The sequence below is a fragment of the Ovis canadensis genome, chromosome 24, assembly GCF_042477335.2.
Source record: "Ovis canadensis isolate MfBH-ARS-UI-01 breed Bighorn chromosome 24, ARS-UI_OviCan_v2, whole genome shotgun sequence".
Classification (NCBI taxonomy): Eukaryota; Metazoa; Chordata; class Mammalia; order Artiodactyla; family Bovidae; genus Ovis; species Ovis canadensis.
Window position 1 is genome coordinate 34,996,251 of NC_091268.1, and position 18,766 is coordinate 35,015,016.

The following is an 18,766-nucleotide window of genomic DNA, read 5'->3' on the forward strand; positions in this document are numbered from 1 at the left end:
CGAGTCAGTGATGCCATCCAGCCATCTCGTCCTCTGTCGTCCCCTTCTCCTCCTGCCCCCAATCCCTCCCAGCATCAGAGTCTTTTCCAGTGAGTCAACTCTTCACATGAGGTGGCCAAAGTACTGGAGTTTCAGCTTCAGCATCATTCCTTCCAAAGAAATCCCAGGGCTGGTCTCCTTCAGAATGGACTGGTTGTATCTCCTTGCAGTCCAAAGGACTCTCAAGAGTCTTCTCCAACACCACAGTTCAAAAGCATCAATTCTTCAGCACTCAGCTTTCTTCACAGTGCAACTCTCACATCCGTACATGACCACAGGAAAAACCATAGCCTTGACCAGACGGACCTCTGTTGGCAAAGTAATATCTCTGCTTTTGAATATGCTATCTAGGTTGGTCATAACTTTTCTTCCAAGGAGTAAGCATCTTTCAATTTCATGGCTGCAGTCACCATTTGCAGTGATTTTGGAGCCCCCAAAAATAAAGTGACACTGTTTCCACCATTTCCCCATCTGTTTCCCATGAAGTGATGGGACCAGATGCCATGATCTTCATTTTCTGAATGTTGAGCTTTAAGCCAACTTTTTCACTCTCCTCTTTCACTTTCATCAAGAGGCTTTATAGTTCCTCTTCACTTTCTGCCATAATGGTGGTGTCATCTGCATATCTGAGGTTATTGATATTTCTCCCGGCAATCTTGATTCCAGCTTGTGCTTCTTCCAGCCCAGCATTTCTCATGACGTACTCTGCATATAAGTTAAATAAGCAGGGTGACAATATACAGCCTTGACGTACTCCTTTTCCTATTTGGAACCAGTCTGTTGTTCCATGTCCAGTTCTAACTGTTGCTTCCTGACCTGCATATAGGTTTCTCAAGAGGCATGTCAGGTGGTCTGGTATTCCCATATCTTTCAGAATTTTCCACAGTTTATTGTGATCCACACAGTTAAAGGCTTTGGCATAGTCAATAAAGCAGAAATAGATGTTTTTCTGGAACTCTTGATTTTTCGATGATCCAGCGGATGTTGGCAATTTGATCTCTGGATATCTTACTATCTATTTAAAACTTTGTTAATTTCAGCAACATTTTGTAGTGTTCAGTGTAAAAGAGTTATAGTTAAAAAAATTTTTTAGCGGCTGACCTCAAGTTTGTAGCTAATCCAGTTCAGTTTAGTTCAGTCGCTCAGTCGTGTCCAGCTCTTTGCAACCCTATGAATCACAGCATGCCTTACCTCCCTGTCCATCACCATCTCTCGGAGTTCACTCAAACTCACGTCCATCGAGTCGGTGATGCCATCCAGCCATCTCATCTTCTGTTGTCCCCTTCTCCTTCTGCCCTTATTATAGAGTATTAAATTCCCAGTTCCTCCTTGCAACATCACTGTCATTCACTTCACTGACTACATTGTTTCTGTTATTACTTTGCACGAACTGTTTTCTTTCTCTCTCTTTTTTTTTTCCCTTTTGTCTGTGCTGGGTTATGCCAGGACTTTGCTAGCTGCAGAGCAGAGGCTGTAGAGTTCCTAGGCTTCAGCCATTGTGGTGTGGGGGCTTAGTTGCCACATGGCATGTGGCTCTTAGTTCTCTGACAAGGGATCGAACCTGCATCCCCTGCCTTGGAAAGCGGATTCTTAACCACTGGACCACCAAGGAAGACTCTTGTATGTTTTTTGATACTTATCCTGCTTGATTTTCTGAGTTTCCTATATCTATGGTTGCCACTTGTCACTAATTTTGGGAAATTCTTGGCCATTACTTCAGATGTTTCTTTTGTTCCTTTTTCTCTTTCTTCTCCTTCTGTGTTCTCACTATTCTATGTTATATCTTTTGTCATTGTCTCACAGCTCTTAGATATTCTATCTTTTTCATTCTCTTTTCTCCTTGCAGTTCAAGCATTTTCTATAGACATTTCCAGCTTGCTGATTCTTTCTTCAGCTGTGTCTACTGTATTGATGAGCCCATCAGAGACAGTCTTCATTTCTGTTTCAGGGGTTTTTATTTTATTTATTTTTGGCTGCGCTGGGTCTTCATTGCTGCTCCAGCTTTTCTGTAGTTGCAGTGCCAGGCTTCTTGTGGTGGTCTTCTAGCCGTGGAGCATGAACTCTAGGCACTTGGGCTTCAATAGTTGTCGTCGTCCTGCGTCCCCAATTCTCTGATGGATCTAAGAAAAGTTGTTGACATTGAGTTTGTCACTTTCTTGTTCTGTGGGCAAGAGTGACAACGTCTAAGTTCCGTACATACAGGTCTAGAAACCAGAAGTTAACCATTTGTTTTGTTAAGTTTGTTCCTTAGTGTTTTGTTCTTTTTGCTGTTACTGTAAATGCAATCATTACCTTCTTAATTTTCAGATTGTTCATTACTAGTATATGGGAACACAACTTTTATATATTGATATTATATCCTTCAATCTTTTTACAGTCATTTATTCTAATAGTATTTCCACAAATTTATTTTTCTTGCCCAGTTGCCTTAGCTAAACAGTGCTGAATAGAAGCAGCAAGAATAGATATCCTTGTCTTATTCCTGATCTTATGCAGAAACATTCATTCAGTCTTTCTCCATTAAGTATGCTAACACTGATATATGTACATATATCCTAGTGTTATGTTTATAATATACATGTATGATATTTATCAGGTTGAAGAAGTTCATTTCTATTCCTAGTCTATTCCTATTCTATATCTACATTTTTGCAAAACTGTAGTATCATATCACAACTAGATTATTGACATTGATGTGTTCCACAGATCTTATCTGTATTTCCTTATTTTTACTTGTAGTCACTTCTGTTTATGTATTAATAAGTTCTGCACAGTTTTATCACCTGTGTAGTTTCATGTGTCCATGTGCTAGATTTAAGAGGAAAACCAAAAGAAAATTTGATTTTGTGGAAAAAGATCTTGATCTTGGGGAGAAAGAGCCTTCAAGAAGAAAGAAATGGTCAGCAGTGTTACCAAAGTAAAGTTAAATTAGTTTTAAAGAGATTTTTAATAGCCTTGGTGAAACATTTTAGTGAAGTGGTAGAGTAGGAGCCTCATCTATAGTGGGTTGAGAAATGACTAGTAGGTGAAGTAAGATAGCCATGGAGATGGAATTTTGCCTGTGGAAGGGAGAGGGAGGTAAGTTAAATAGAAAAGAATGTGGGGTCTGGGGTGGGTCAGTTTTAGCTGGAGAAGAGTTGAGCTTATCTTGATGGTAATAAGGAGTCAGTAGAAAGGGAGGAGTTGAAAATGCTTCAAAGAGAAGGAATTCTTATTTATTTTTTGCTGCACTAGGTCTTCGTTGCTGCACACAGGCTTTCTCTAGTTGTGGTGAGTGGGGGCTTCTTTCTAGTTTTGGCGAGTGGGGGCTTCTCTTGTTGCAGAAAATGAGCTCTAGGCTTGCGGACTTTAGTAGTTGTGGCACACAGGCATGTGGAATCTTCCCCAACCAGGGATCAAACCCATGTCCCCTGCATTGGCAGGAGGATTCTTAACCACTGGGCTACCAGGAAAGTCTGAGAAGGAATTCCCATCTGAGTAAGGATCCTGATGGTACAAAGCAGAGTGGTAGACAGCATAGCAGAGGGACAGACTTCAGGAGACAAGGTACAGTTTCCTTTGTGACAAAAGGAAAGGAAGTAAGGATCAAGCAGATGAAGTTAATTTCTAGATATGATGGTAAAAATTTGAGGGAGTTTACTTCCAGTGGCTTATATTTTCTTTGCAGTGTAATGGAAGGTATCATTTGTTAGGAATGAAAAGGGGATGATAAGGTTGGAAGTTTTAGGAGAGTGGAAAAGGTTGAGATAGCCACTGTAGAGAGTGGGAGGAGAGAGTGAGCTGAGTAGAAAAGCAGGAAGATTTCTAGGTCATAATGAGGGCCTAGCTGGGCCTATGGGACATAGATTTTTTTTAATGATCCCAGTCTTCTGGTTATATATTTTTCCCTAGTAGAGTTCAGCAGAGTAAGTGGAGATGTGGGAAAAGGAGATCATTATGTTGATCCAGGGATGGAGTTTTCCACATGACATTGAATTGATTAAGCATAGTTGTCTAATAGACTTTTAAATCAGACATGTCTCAGTTTTAATCCTATTTTGACCACTAGTGATTTAGGCAGATTACTTATGCTTCTCTAAGCTTCAGTTTCCTAATAATTAAATCAACACCTAATCATATTAATTTCCTAATCATAATAATGCCTCTCTCAGTGATAAGGAATAAAAAAGACAAGTAAGTCCCTTAACACATAGTTTGGCACAGAAGTGTTAATAAACAGCAGCTTTTATTATTACCTGTGGGCCAGTCCTATCACTAGCTGAATGATCTTAGTCAGGTTTCTTTCCTTTTTATTTGTAAAAAGGACATGATAATACTTGTTGGGAATATGCATTCAGTTGGGTATTTTTTGAAGGGAAAAAAATACAATGACAGATATATCCTATTCAGCACTCAGTAACTTTGAGTTGAAGCAGAATCTGTAGATTTTTACAAAATTAAATTGGAAGGCTAGGTAGGAATTTTGGCCTTTGTTTTATAATTAGTAGATAGCCTGTAAAAATTAAGAAGGTAATGATTGCATTTACAATGAAAGCAAAAAGAACAATTAGCAGAGAGATAACATGAAAGTGGTGTTTTGAGAAAATTAATCAGTAATGTGATAGGATCTAAGCCAGATACCAGCTTTTCACAGAGGCCTTCCCTAACCACTCTGAGAATCTTAGATTTGCTTCCTCTTCTTCTTTAACCCCTAACCCCATATAATTTTCCAGTATTGTAGTGACATTTGTGACTATCTACAATTCTTTTTTTTTTTCCCTTTCTCCCTCTACCAGGATATATTCTTCATGAAAAAAGGGATGTTCTTTGCCTTACTGCTGTATCCCAGTACCCAGAAGAGTGCCTTGCCCACAGAAGACATTTAGTAAATATATGGTGAATAAATGAAATAGGAGGGACTAGAAGAAGAGAGACTAGTTATTGGAGTAATTTCAATAGTAGAAGATCTAGATATGGATGATAGTAGTATAAATGGGAGAAACAAACAAAAATTGAAAAGAAAGAATAATTTTTAATATATTAGAAAGGACAGAATGAGGCAAGCAACAGAATAGTTTCATGATTTCCAAAATGGTGATTGAAGCAGTGACAGTTTCATTATTAAGAGTGTCTGCATTCATCTCCTTTTACAACTTTTTATGTCCGATACTTAGGATAGTGACTAGCATATATAGTGATGGGCCGTAAATATTTGAATGAATGAAGAAAACCGGAAAATCAGGAAGTTACCTCTTACATGCATTGTGTGTCTGAAGTAACAGTAAGACACCCAAGCAGGTAGAAGATGAGGCTAAAATTCTGTAAAGAATTAAGGGGTTTGGGATTTACCACATTTAAGGGGGAAGATGCAACTAAACAGAAGAGGCAGCCCCAGAGACAGGAGAACACCAGGAGTATGGTTTCAGGATGGCAAAGACAGAGCCAGGAAGAAAGAGCTGCCAGTGTCACAAGCTACAGAAAAGCTAAAGAAAATGAGGACTGGAGAAGATCTTTGGATTTAGAACTGAGAGGACAAGAATGATCTTGGAAAGAACAACCTACATAGAGCAATTAAGTGAAAATCATGTTACAGGGGGTGTGAGGAATGAGTTAATGAGATAAATCACCCCTCCTCCCCACCTCCCAGAGCTAAAGGAAGAGAAGTGGTGGTACAGTGAATAAGAATCCTGCCAGTGCAGGGGATGAGGGTTTGATGCCTGGTCTGGGAGGATTCCACAAGGCTCAGCGCACCTAAGCCCATATTCTCCAACTACTGGAGCCTGCTCACTCTTGAGCCTGCAGCCACAACTACTAAGCCCATGTGCTGCATCTACTGGAGTCCACTCGTGTGCCTAGAGCCTGTCCTCCACAACAAGGAAGCCACTGCAGTGAGAAGCCTGTGTACTGTAGAAAAGAGTAGCTCTGGCTCATTGCAACTAGAGAGGGCGCAACTAAAAATAAATGACTAATTTTTCAAATGAAGAGAGACAGTGTGGCAGTCTGCAATCTGAATAGTCATTTAAAAGAAGTATAGTTTGTTTTGTTTTTTATTTAAAAACATAAACATTACATTTGTAGAGAGAAGAAAGATCCATAGTCTAAGACAGTTATCAAATTTTAGTGTGCATAAGCACAACAAGAGATTTTACTGGGACTTCCCTGGTGGTCCGGTGGTTAAGACTCTGCACTTCGACTGCAGGGGGTACGGATTTGATCCATTGTTCCCTGGTCAGGGAGCTAAGATTCCACTTGCCTCATGGCCAAAAAAAAGAGGATTTTCTTTAAAATGTGCCATATAAGGAGAATCTGATTCAGTAGGTCTGACAACCAGATAATCAGCATTTTATTTTATTTTTATTTTTTTATTTTTTTTTTGTTTTCTCTTCCAGACAAGCTAAATATTTAATAGAAATCCAGGTGTTATTTATTCACTTTTTTTTTTTTTTAAATTTTAAAATCTTTAATTCTTACATGCATTCCCAAACATGAACCCCCCTCCCACCTCCCTCCCCATAACAACTTTCTGGGTCATCCCCATGCACCAGCCCCAAGCATGCTGCATCCTGCGTCAGACATAGACTGGAGATTCAATTCACATGATAGTATACATGTTAGAATGTCATTCTCCCAAATCATCCCACCCTCTCCCTCTCCCTCTGAGTCCAAAAGTCCGTTATACACATCTGTGTCTCTTTCCCTGTCTTGCATACAGGGTCGTCATTGCCATCTTCCTAAATTCCATATATATGTGTTAGTATACTGTAATCAGCATTTTAAAACAAGTACCCTCTCCTCGTACTTTCCTGATGGCTCAGCAGTAAAGAGTCCACCTGCCAATGCAGGAGACGTGGGTCTGATCCCCGGGTCAGGAAGATCCCCTGGAGAAGGATATGGCAACCCACGCCAGTATTTTTTGCCTGGGAAATCCCATGGACAGAGGAGCCTGGCGGGCTACAGTCCATGGGGTCTCCAAAGAGTCAGACATCACTTAGCAACTAAAGAACAATGACAGCAAACCCCCTCTACACCCCCCAAGATGCATACATACACCATTAAAGAGATGCTGATATGGTTAAATACTAAGACACTCTGGTCCAGGAGGCAGCTGAAGTCAAAAGAAAGGGTGGGAGGGAAATCAGGTAAAGGTTAAGCTTAAAGAGATGGGAATACCAGACCACTTTACCTGCCTCCTGAGAAACCTGTATGCATGTCAAGAAGCAACAGTTTGAAATAGACATGGAACAACGGACTGGCTCAAAATTGGGAAAGGAGTACATCAAGGCTGTATATTGTCACCCTGCTTATTTAATTTATATGCAGAGTACCTCATGCAAAATGTCAGGCTGGATGAAGCACAAGCTGGAATCAAGATTGCTGCCAGGAGAAATACCAATAACCTCAGATATACAGATGACACCACCCTTATCGCAGAAAGCAGAGGAACTAAAGAGCCTCTTGATGAAGGTCAAAGAGGAGAGTAAAAAAGCTGGCTTAAAACTCAACATTCAGAAAACTAAGATCATGGTATCTGGTCCCATCACTTCCTGGCAAATAGATGGGAAAACAATGGAAACAGTGACAGACTTCTTGGGATCCAAAATTACTGCAGATGGTGACTGCAGCCCCAAACTTAAAAGATGCTTGCTCCTTGGAAGTAAAGTGCCGCGGCCAGCACAAGCAAGAGTCGCACCTGCACAGGGAGAGAACGGAGCGTCCCCGCTAAGAAAAATAAGAGAGAGACAAAAGATGGGGTTGAGAGGATCAGCCCAAAATGGCTGATACCTTGCTTTATTGTGCTGCAGTATATATAGGGTAAAGTACGTGACTTATGACATTCACAAGGTTGTTTTTAATCTCAAGATACAATCACCAGACCCTTACCATTGTGTACATAATAAGATAATCTATCTTCTAGGAAATGTTGCCGAAACCAAACATCTTGGAGCCTTAAGGGCTATAAAAATTCTTGAGGGTGGCGGGACAGGGAGCTTAGGAACATGTCCTAGGGCTCTGCATACCTGCTGAGCAGCTCCCAAGACTTAACCCTTCACGGGTCTTCCCCCGCAGTAAAGCTATGACAAACCTAGGCAGGGTATTAAAAAGCAGAGACATTCTTTTGCCGACAAAGGTCTGTCTGGTCAAAGCTATGGTTTTTCCACTAGTAATGTATGGATGTGCAAGTTGGACCAGAAAGAAGGCTGAATGCCAGAAAATTGATGCTTTTGAACTATGATGTTGGAGAAGACTCTTGAGAGGCCCTTGGACTGCAAGGAGATCAAACCAGTCAATCCTAAAGGAAATCAACCCTGAATATTCATTGGAAGGACTGATGCTGAAGCTTCAATACTTCAGCCACCTGATGTGAAGATCTGACTATTAGAAAAGACCCTGATGCTGGGAAAGATTGAGGGCAGGAGGAGAAGGGGACAACAGAGGACAAGATGGTTGGATGGCATCCCTGACTCAATGGACATGAGTTTGAGCAAGCTCTGGGAGATGGTGATGGACAGGAAGCCTGGCATGCTGCAGTCCATGGGGTTGCAGAGTTAGACAGGACAGGGTGACTGAACAACAGCAAAGCTTTGGGAGGGAGGAGTTCATCTCCTTTCAAAGAAATAGGAAGTTATATCAACTATACATCAATTAAAAGATCACTATGAAAATTACTCTTAAGCTCTTAAAACAACAGCAACAATAACAAAAACACACAGGAAGAGGTAGTATAGAGAAATTCTGACATTATGCACTGAGCTTCAAAGATGTTTTCAGGTGAAAACGAGGACAAATGTGGTTGCTTCATTTACATGACCTCGGGTTTTTTTTTACCTTTAAGTGAAAAGAAAGTTTATCTACTCTGGCCAGGCATAAGAGAATTTGAGAAGAATGGAAAGGTCCAAAACGGCTGCTCTGGGAGATGCAACAGACTCACCAAGGAGAAATTTAAGCCCCTCTGAGGAGCATTCTCCTTGGAAGAAAAGTTATGACCAACCTAGATAGCATATTGAAGAGCAGAGACATTACTTTGCCAACCAAAGGTCCGTCTAGTCAAGGCTGTGGCTTTTCCAGTAGTCATGTATGGATGTGAGAGTTGGACTGTGAAGAAGGCTGAGCGCTGAAGAATTGATGCTTTTGAACTGTGGTGTTGGAGAAGACTCTTGAGAGTCCCTTGGACTGCAAGGAGATACAACCAGTCCATTCTGAAGGAGATCAGCCCTGGGATTTCTTTGGAAGGAATGATGTTGAAGCTGAAACTCCAGTACTTTGGCCACCTCATGTGAAGAGTTGACACATTGGAAAAGACTCTGATGCTGGGAGGGATTGGGGACAGGAGGAGAAGGGGACGACAGAGGATGAGATAGCTGGATGGCATCACTGACTCTATGGACGTGAGTCTGAATGAACTCTGGGAGTTGGTGATGGACAGGGAGGCCTGGCGTGCTGCAATTCATGGGGTCGCAAAGAGTCAGACACGACTGAGCGACAAAACTGAACTGAGGAGCATTGGGCTTCATTGCGTAAAGACACACTCAGACACAGGAGATGTGGGTTCAGTCCCTGGTCAGGAAGATACCCTGAAGGAGAGAATGGCAACCCACTCCAGTATCCTTGGCTGAAAAATTCCATGGACAGAGGAGACTGGCCGGATACAGTCTGCTACTGCTGCTAAGTTGCTTCAGTCGTGTCCTACTCTGTGCGACCCCAGAGACGGCTGCCCACCAGGCTCCCCCGTCCCTGGAATTCTCCAGGCAAGAGTACTGGAGTGGGCTGCCATTGCCTTCTCCAGGATACAGTCTAAAGGATCACAAAGAGTTGGATACCACTGAGCGACTAAACATGCATGCCCAAGCAGCATTAGGCTTCTGACTGGTGGACCTGACAGTTTTCAAAGTAAGAAATAATCCTAAAAGCATGTTTCTTCTCTTGATAATTCATCATGACTCTGTCATCTGGAGATTTACTTACAACTTTTTTTAATGCTTTTAACCTATCTCACTTCATGGAATAATAAACTGCATATACAGAGTATTTTATAAGTATTTAAAATTTGCCTTTCAACTCAAAAGATAGTTCCTGTATAATTTTCATTCATAATTACATTCATTTTCTCCATACTCAAGTTTTTATGGACTTTGATCACAATTCATATGGTGCTTGTCATTTTACACATGGAGGGTCTTTATTTTTACCTGGGCACCAGAAGTTACCAAGTAAATGTAGGGCCCTTGCTCAGGGCAAAGGAAACCAATCTGCTCAGCTTTCTCTAGATTTGGGTACGTAGGAATCAGTTGAAACTAAGTGGGAGGAACACCTAGGCACTATGCTGTTTATACTCTATTTAACTTACTAAATACTTTTAGCAACCTTGTATTAATGTGTGCATGCATGCCTGCTCAATCACTTAATCGTTCATGTCTGACTCTTTGCAACCCCATAGACTGTAGCCTGCCAGGCTTCTCTGTCCATGGGATTCTCCAGGCAGGAATACTGAGTGGGTTGTCAGTTCCTCCCTCAAAGGATCTTCCTCACCCAGGGATTGAACCTGAGTCTCTTGCATTGGCAGGCAGATGCTTTACCACTGAGCCACCTGGGAAGCCCATGTAGATAATAGAAGATCTCTATTTACAATGAGGAGATAGCCTAAGATGCCTCGATTGCCTCAAATATGTATTCAGTTGAGGTAGGTCTGAGAAATTCTGAAATATCAATTGTCTAAAAATAGTTGTATAAAAAATAAAAATAATAAAAATAAAAATAATTGTATAGAATGTAACCCCTTGAAAGGGTTTAGTTACCTATTCCCCAAGTTAGGCAGCTAGAAGTGTCTTGTTTGTATGAAACGTTTTCTCAGTGTTAATAACTAATTTATTAAGCACTTCTGTGTATCACACATTGTTCTAAGCTTTTTATAATATTAAACTCATTTAATCTGCAGTAGCCTGTAAGATCAGAGAAGGCAATGGCACCCGACTCCAGTACTCTTGCCTAGAGAAGCCCATGGACGGAGGAGCCTGGTGGGCTGCAGTCCATGGGGTCGCTAAGAGTCAGACACGACTGAGCGACTTCACTTTCACTTTTCACTTTCATGCATTGGAGAAGGGAATGGCACCCCACTCCATTGTTCTTGCCTGGAGAATCCCAGGAACGGGGGAGCCTGGTGGGCTGCTGTCTATGGGGTTGCACAGAGTCAGACATGACTGAAGTGACTTAGCAGTAGCAGCAGCAGCCTGTAAGATAGGTACTCTTTATCATCTCCATTTTACAGATGAAGAAAGTGAGATAGGATAAGTTACTTGTCCAAAGCTGCAGAGCTAGTAAGTGACAGTACCCCAAACAGACTTACTATGGCTTACTATACTATTAGCCAGTATCCTGTGCTGCCCTTCACTGGCCCTCATGTTAAATAAGGATAGCTTTCAAACAGCTTAACAAGTTAATCTGCATTATCTGATGAACTTATGTTTAATAGCAATAATATAACTAAGTGAAAGGAAAGAATCTGGTGTTTACTGTAACCTCTTATCACACAGTCAAGATTCTGTCTATCATCTGTAGTTAATTCATAGTGTGAAGTTTGGGTATTTGAGAAAAATGCAGCATAGTTTCTCATGACACTTTACCAGAGTGGGAAGGCATAAGAAGAATAGTATTTGATTTGTTTTCGTATTTTTTATCCCCCCTTGTGGCTTTCAGGATCTTAGATCCCTGGCCAGAGATTAAACCCAGGCCACAGCAGTGAAACCTCCAAGTCATAACCACTGGACCACCAGAGGATTCCCAGAAGAACAATATTTGGACTAGATCTCCCATGATATTTGTATTGGATTGGCCAAAAAGCTCATTGTTCATTTGTGTTTTCCCATAAGATGTTATAAATAAATTGTATTGAATTCTCTAATGTTGGCTGTGGTCATTGGTGGGTAGTATAATATTTGGTAACTGACAAAAAACAATCCACTTCATGGCTCACAGCCTAGTCATGATGAAGGGCCTTGCATAGCTCAGTGAAGCTATGAGCCTTGCCCTGCAGGGCCACCCAAGACATACAGGTCATAGTGAAGAGTTCTGACAAAAAATGTGGTCCGCTGGAGAAGGAAATGACAACCCACTCCAGTATTCTTGCCATGGGAACCCCGTGAATAGTAAAAAGAGGCAAAAAAATACGACACTGGAAAATGTGCCCCCCACTCCCGACCCAGGTTGGAAAGTGTCCAGTGTGCTACTGGGGAAGAGTGGAGGGCAATTTCTAAGAGCTCCAGTAAGAATGAAACAGCTGGGCCAAAGCAGGAATGATGCTCAGTTGTGGATGTATCGGGTGGTGAAACTAAAGTCCAGTGCTGTAAAGAACAGTATTGCATTGGAATCTGGACTGTTAGGTACATGAATCAAGGTAAATTGGACATGGTCAAGCAGGAAATGGCAAGAGTGAGAACACATTGCTTATAGCAAACAACCCTTTCCAGCAACATAAGAGTTGACCCAACACCTGGACATCACCAGATGGTCAGTACCAAAATCAGATTGATTATATTCTTTACAGCCAAAGATGGAGAAGTGCTATACAGTCAGCAACAATAAGACCTGGTGCTGACTGTGGCTCAGATCAAGAGCTCCTTTTTGCAAAATTCAAACTTAAATTGAAGAAAGCAGGGAAAACTACCAGGCCATTCAGGTATGACCTAAATCAAATCCCTCATGATTATACTGTGAAGGCGACAAATAGACTCAAGGGATTAGACCTGGTAGAGTGCCTGAAGATCTATGAACAGAGGTTTGTAGCATTGTACAGGAGGCAGTGACCAAAACCATCCCAAAGAAAAAGAAATGCAGGAAGTCAAAGTGGTTGTCTGCGGAGGCTTTACAAATTGCTGAGAAAAGAGAAGCAAAAGGCAAAGGAGAAAGGGAAAGATATACCCGACTGAATGCAGAATTCCAGAGAACAGCAAGGCGATATAAGAAGGCTTTCTTAATTGAACAATGAAAGAAACAGAGGAAACAATAAAATGAGAAAGACTAGAGATCTCTTGAAAATGAGAGATACCAAGGGAACATTTCAGGAAAGGATGGGCATAATAAAGGACAGAAACGGTAAAGACCTAACAGAAGCAGAAAAGATTAACAAGAGTTGGCAATAATACACAGAAGAACAATACAAAACAGGTCTTAATGACTCGGATGGCCAAGATGGTGTGCTTACTCACTTAGAGCCGGACATCCTGTCATGTGAAGTCAAGTGGGCCTTAGGAAGCATCACTATGAACAAAGCTAATGGGGGTGATGGAATTCTAGCTGAGCTACTTAAACTCCAAAAGATAATGCTGCTAAGGTGCTGCATTTAACACGTCAGCAAATTTGGAACTCAGCCGTGGCCAGGATTGGAGGTCAGTTTTCATTCCAGTCCCAAAGAAGGGCAGTGCCAAAGAATATTCAAACTACCATACAATGATACTTATTTCACATGCTAACTAGGTTATACTCAAAATCCTTCAAGGTAGGTTTCAATAGTATGTGAACCAAGAACTTCCAGATACATACAAGCTATGTTTCAAAAAGGCTGAAGAACTAGAGATCCAGTTGCCAACATTCATTGGATTATGGACAAAGCAAAGGAATTCCAGAAAAAAAATCTGCTTCACTGACTACACTAAAACCTTTAACTGTGTGGATCACAACAAACTGGAAAATTCTTAGATGGGAGTACCAGACCACCTTACCTGTCTCCTGAGAAACCTGTATGTGGGTCAAGAAGCAGCAGTTAGAATGGACTGGTTCACAATTGGGAAAAGAGTATGAGAAGGCTGTATATTGTCACCCTGTTTACTTACATACAGAGTGTGTGTATGCTAAGTCACTTCAGTCATGTCCGACTCTTTGTGATCCTGTGGACTGTAGCCCACCAGGCTTCTCTGACCATGGAGTTCTCTGGGCAAGAATACTGGAGTGAGTTGCCATGCCATCCTCCAGGGGATCTTCCAGACCCAGGGATCGAACCTGCATCTCTTATGTCTCCTGCATTGGCAGGCAGGTTCTTTACTGGGAAGCCCTACATGCAGAGTACAGTATGCAAAATGCTGAACTGAGTGAATTACAAGCTGGAATCAAGACTGCTGGGAGAAATGATCAACAACTCCGATATACAGATGATATCACTTCAGTGGCAGAAAGTGAAGAGGAACTAAAGAGCCTCTTGACAAGGGTGAAAGAGAAGAGTGAAAAAGCTGGCTTGAAATTCAACATTCAAAAACACTGAGATAACTATATCATTCTACTTAACCCCCCATATTGCATGTAATTATTTTATATTCTTAGGTTAATCATGTTTCCATTATAGCTTGTAATTGTAATTCAGTTCCTTTTAGTTGCTCAGTCATGTCTGACTCTTTGGGACCCCATGGACTGTAGCACCCCAGGCCTCCCGTCCATCACCAACTCCCAGAGTTTACTCAGACTCATCTCCACTGAGTTGGTGATATGATCCACCCGTCTCATCCTCTGTTGTCCCCTTCTCCTCCCACCTTCAGTCTTTCCCAGTGTCAGGGTCTTTTCCAGTGAGTCACTTCTTTGCATCAGGTGGCCAAAGTATTGGAGCTTCAGCTTCAGCATCAGTCCTTCCAATGAATATTCAGGACCGATTTCCTTTAGGATGGACTGATTGGATCTCCTTGCAGTCCAAAGGACTCTCAAGAGTCTTCTCCAACACCACAGTTCAAAAGCATCAATTCTTCGGCGCTCAGATTTCTTTATAGTCCAACTCTCACATCCATACCTGACTACTGGAAAAAGGATAGCTTTAACTGTATGGACCTTTGTTGGCAAAGCAATGTCTCTGCTTTTCAACCTGCTATCTAGGTTGGTCATAACTTTTTTCCAAGTAACAAGCATCTTTTAAATTCATGGCTGCAATCACCATCTGCAGTGATTTTGGAGCCCAAAAAAATGAAGTCTGTCACTGTTTCCATTGTTTCCCCATCTATTTGCCATGAAGTGATGGGACCAGATGCCATGATCTCAGTTTTCTGAATGTTGTTTTAAGTCAACTTTTTCACTCTCCTCTTTCACTTTCATCAAGAGGCTCTTTAGTTGGTCTTCACTTTTTGCCATAAGGGTGGTGTCATCTACATGTCTGAGGTTATTGGTATTTCTCCCAGCGGTCTTGATTCCAACTTGTGCTTCATCCTGCCCAGCGTTTCCCTTGATGTACTCTGCATATAAGTTAAATAAGCAGGGTGACAGTATACAGCTTTGACGTATTTCTTTTCCTATTTGGAACCAGTCTGTTGTTCCATGTCCAGTTCTAACTGTTGCTTCCTGACCTGCATACAGATTTCTCAAGAGGTAGGTCAGCTGGTCTAGTATTCCCATCTCTTGAAGAATTTTCTACAGTTTGTTGTGATCCACACAGTCAAAAGCTTTGGCATAGTCAATAAAGCAGAAATAGATGTTTTTCTGGAACTCTCTTGCTTTTTCCATGATCCAGCGGATGTTGGCAATTTGATCTCTGGTTCCTCTGCCTTTTCTAAAACCTTGAACATCTGGAAGTTCATGGTTCACGTATTGCTGAAGCCTGGCTTGGAGACTTTTAAACATTACTAGCGTGTGAGATGAGTGCAATTGTGTGGTAGTTTGAGCATTCTTTGACATTGCCTTTCTTTGGGATTGGAATGAAAACTGACCTTTTCCAGTCCTGTGGCCACTCCTGAGTTTTCTAAATTTGCTGGCATATTGAGTGCAGCACTTTCGCAGCATCATCTTTCAGGATTTTAAATAGCTCAACTGGAATTTCATCACCTCCACTAGTTTTGTTTGTAGTGATGCTTCCTGCCTGAGGCCCACTTGATTTCTCATTCCAGGATGTCTGGCTGTATGTGAGTGAACACACCATCATGATTATCTGGGTCGTGAAGATCTTTTTTGTACAGTTCTTCTTTATATTCTTGCCACCTCTTAATATCATCTGCTTCTGTTAGGTCCATACCATTTCTGTCCTTTATTGTGCCCAGCTTTGCATGAAATTTTCCCTTGGTATCTCTAATTTTCTTCAAGAGATCTCTAGTCTTTCCCATTCTATTGTTTTCCTCTATTTCGTTGCACTGATCACTGAGGAAGGCTTTCTTATCTCTCCTTGCTATTCTTTGGAACTCTGCATTCAAGTGGGTATATCTTTCCTTTTCTCCTTTGCCTTCACTTCTCTTCTTTTCACAGCTATTGGTAAGGGCTCCTCAGACAGCCATTTTGCCTTTTTGCATTTCTTTTTCTTGCGGATGGTCTTCATCCCTGCCTCCTATACAATGTCACGAACCTCCATCCATAGTTCTTCAGGCACTCTGTCTATCAGATCGAATCTCTTGAATCTATTTGTCGCTTCCACTGTATAATTGTAAGGGATTTGATTTAGGTCATGCATGTCTAATGGTTTTCCCTACTTTCTTCAATTTAAGTCTGAATTTGGCAATAAGGAGTTCATGATCTGAGCCACAATCAGCTCCCTGTCTTGTTTTTGCTGACTGTATAGAGCTTCTCCATCTTTGGCTGCAAAGAATATAATCAATCTGATTTTGGTATTAACCATCTGGTGATGTCCATGTATAGAGTCTTCTCTTGTGTTGTTGGAAGAGGATGTTTGCTATGACCAGTGCGTTCTCTTGGCAAACTCTTGTTAGCCTTTGCCCTGCATCATTCTGTACTCCAAGGCCAAATTTTCCTGTTCCTCCAGGTGTTTCTTGACTTCCTACTTTTGCTTGCAGTCCCCTGTAATAAAATGGATATCTTTTTGGGTGTTAGTTCTAGAAGGTTTTGTACATCTTCACAGAACCATTCAACTTCAGCTTCTTTAGCATTACTGGTCTGGGCATAGACTTGGATTACTGTGATACTGAATGGTTTGCCTTGGAAACAAATAGAGATCATTCTGTCGTTTTTGAGATTGCATCCAAGTACTGCATTTCAGACTCTTCTGTTGACTATGATGGCTGCTGTTGACTATGATGGCTGCTCCATTTGTTCTAATGGATTCTTGCCCACAGTAGTAGATATAATGGTCATCTGAGTTAAATTCACCCATTCCAGTCCATTTTAGTTCACTGATTCCTAAAATGTCAACATTCAATCTTGCCATCTCCTGTTTGACCACTTCAATTTGCCTTGATTCATGGACCTGACGTTCCAGGTTCCTTTGCAATATTGCTCTTTACAGCATAGGAATTTACTTCCATCACCAGTCACATCCACAGCTGGGTGGTGTTTTTGCTTTGGCTCCATCTCTTCTTTCTTTCTGGAGTTATTTCTCCACTGATCTCCAGGAGCATATTGGGCACCTACCGACCTGTGGAGTTATCTTTCAATGTCCTATCTTTTTGCCTTTTCATACTGTTCATGGAGTTCTCAAGGCAAGAATACTGAGTTGGTTTGCCATTCCCTTCTCCAGTGGACCACATTTTGTCAGAACTTTCCACTATGACCAGTCCATCTTGGGTGGCCCTACACGGCATGGCTCATAGTTTCATTGAGCTAGACAAGGTTGTGGTCCATGTGATCAGATTGGTTAGTTTTCTGTGATTATGGAAATTGTAATTATCTTTTATTTTTTGTGTGGCTATTGATTGTGACAACTGATAAACATCTTTTACTATTGTGATAACGTAAGTATTGTTCACTTAATACCACTGTATCATGATTCTTCAACATAGTAGAATTGTATATCACTAAAACTTCCTTTAATAGAAAAACTTGTTATCACCATTTAAAATCCAGATGCATAACAGAATTATCTTGAAATTTTTTGAAAAATACAGATGCCTCCAGGTATGTTTCTGATGAGCAGCCATGTTTAAAAACAACTAGACTATATGATGATCTTTTATTTTTATCTAATTTGTTTCACTTTTCCTATTTTACATTGTGTTCTCATTTATGTTTTCAGATCTCTCCATATCTTTATTTTTGTTCTTTCTCAAGCCTAGTAGAAAAGCTTGTTTGTGTGTGTGTGTATAATATGTATAACATATATTTTACAACGTTTATGAAATTTTGCTTAGCTAACAAATTTTATGACATTTTGATTCCACTTTTTTGACTTAGTGTGAATAGAATGCTAGATTTCTAATAAATGTTCACTCAAAATTTTGATGTAGTTCCATATATTTTAGTATCTAGTATTACTGCTAAAAATCTAGAGAATTTATAATCTTAGTGATTTTAAAAAATGGAATGAGGCTTGAAACTTCTAATGCAATTCTGAGAATATAGAGAAATACTATGTTATAAAAAAGAAAAGTAGTTAACAGGTGATACAGTATTACTAACTAAAGTACAAGTTTTGTTCAAATTTCACAAAATATTATGCTCATGTCCATTACTTGTTTTCATACCGTATTCAAGACTCCATATTATATTTAATTGCATTGAGCAGTTTCAGCTACATGCAGCAAATTCTGGTAAATTCTCTTCATTTTTATTCTTTTACAGATATTTCCTAATTTTCCTTATTATGACTTCTTAGATACACCCGTTACTTAAATTGGATATTTAATTTCCAAATGCATGGGATATTGTTTAAATTATTTTTAATATTAATTTCTCATTTTGATACTAATTTCTCACTTAAATGCTTTCTTCTCTGCAATTACCCTCTATTTTTTTCAGTCTAAATTAAGGCTTTGAATAACTAAGTCAAAAATTCTCTTGGTAAATGTCACATTGACTTGAAAATATGCGGGTTATTTTCAAATATCTTTTGATATTGATCTCTAAC

General features: G+C 40.5%; 1 protein-coding gene and 1 long non-coding RNA gene across 2 annotated transcripts in view; both read left to right on the forward strand.

Annotated features, from left to right (window-relative positions):
* MOSMO (modulator of smoothened) overlaps positions 1-18,766 on the forward strand; it is a 72,615-nt gene that overhangs the window by 31,763 nt on the left and 22,086 nt on the right. The window lies entirely within an intron of this gene.
* LOC138429136 (uncharacterized) lies at positions 10,580-11,914 on the forward strand. The gene is made up of 2 exons (XR_011252699.1): positions 10,580-10,696; positions 11,710-11,914. It is a non-coding gene; the product is annotated as an uncharacterized lncRNA (long non-coding RNA).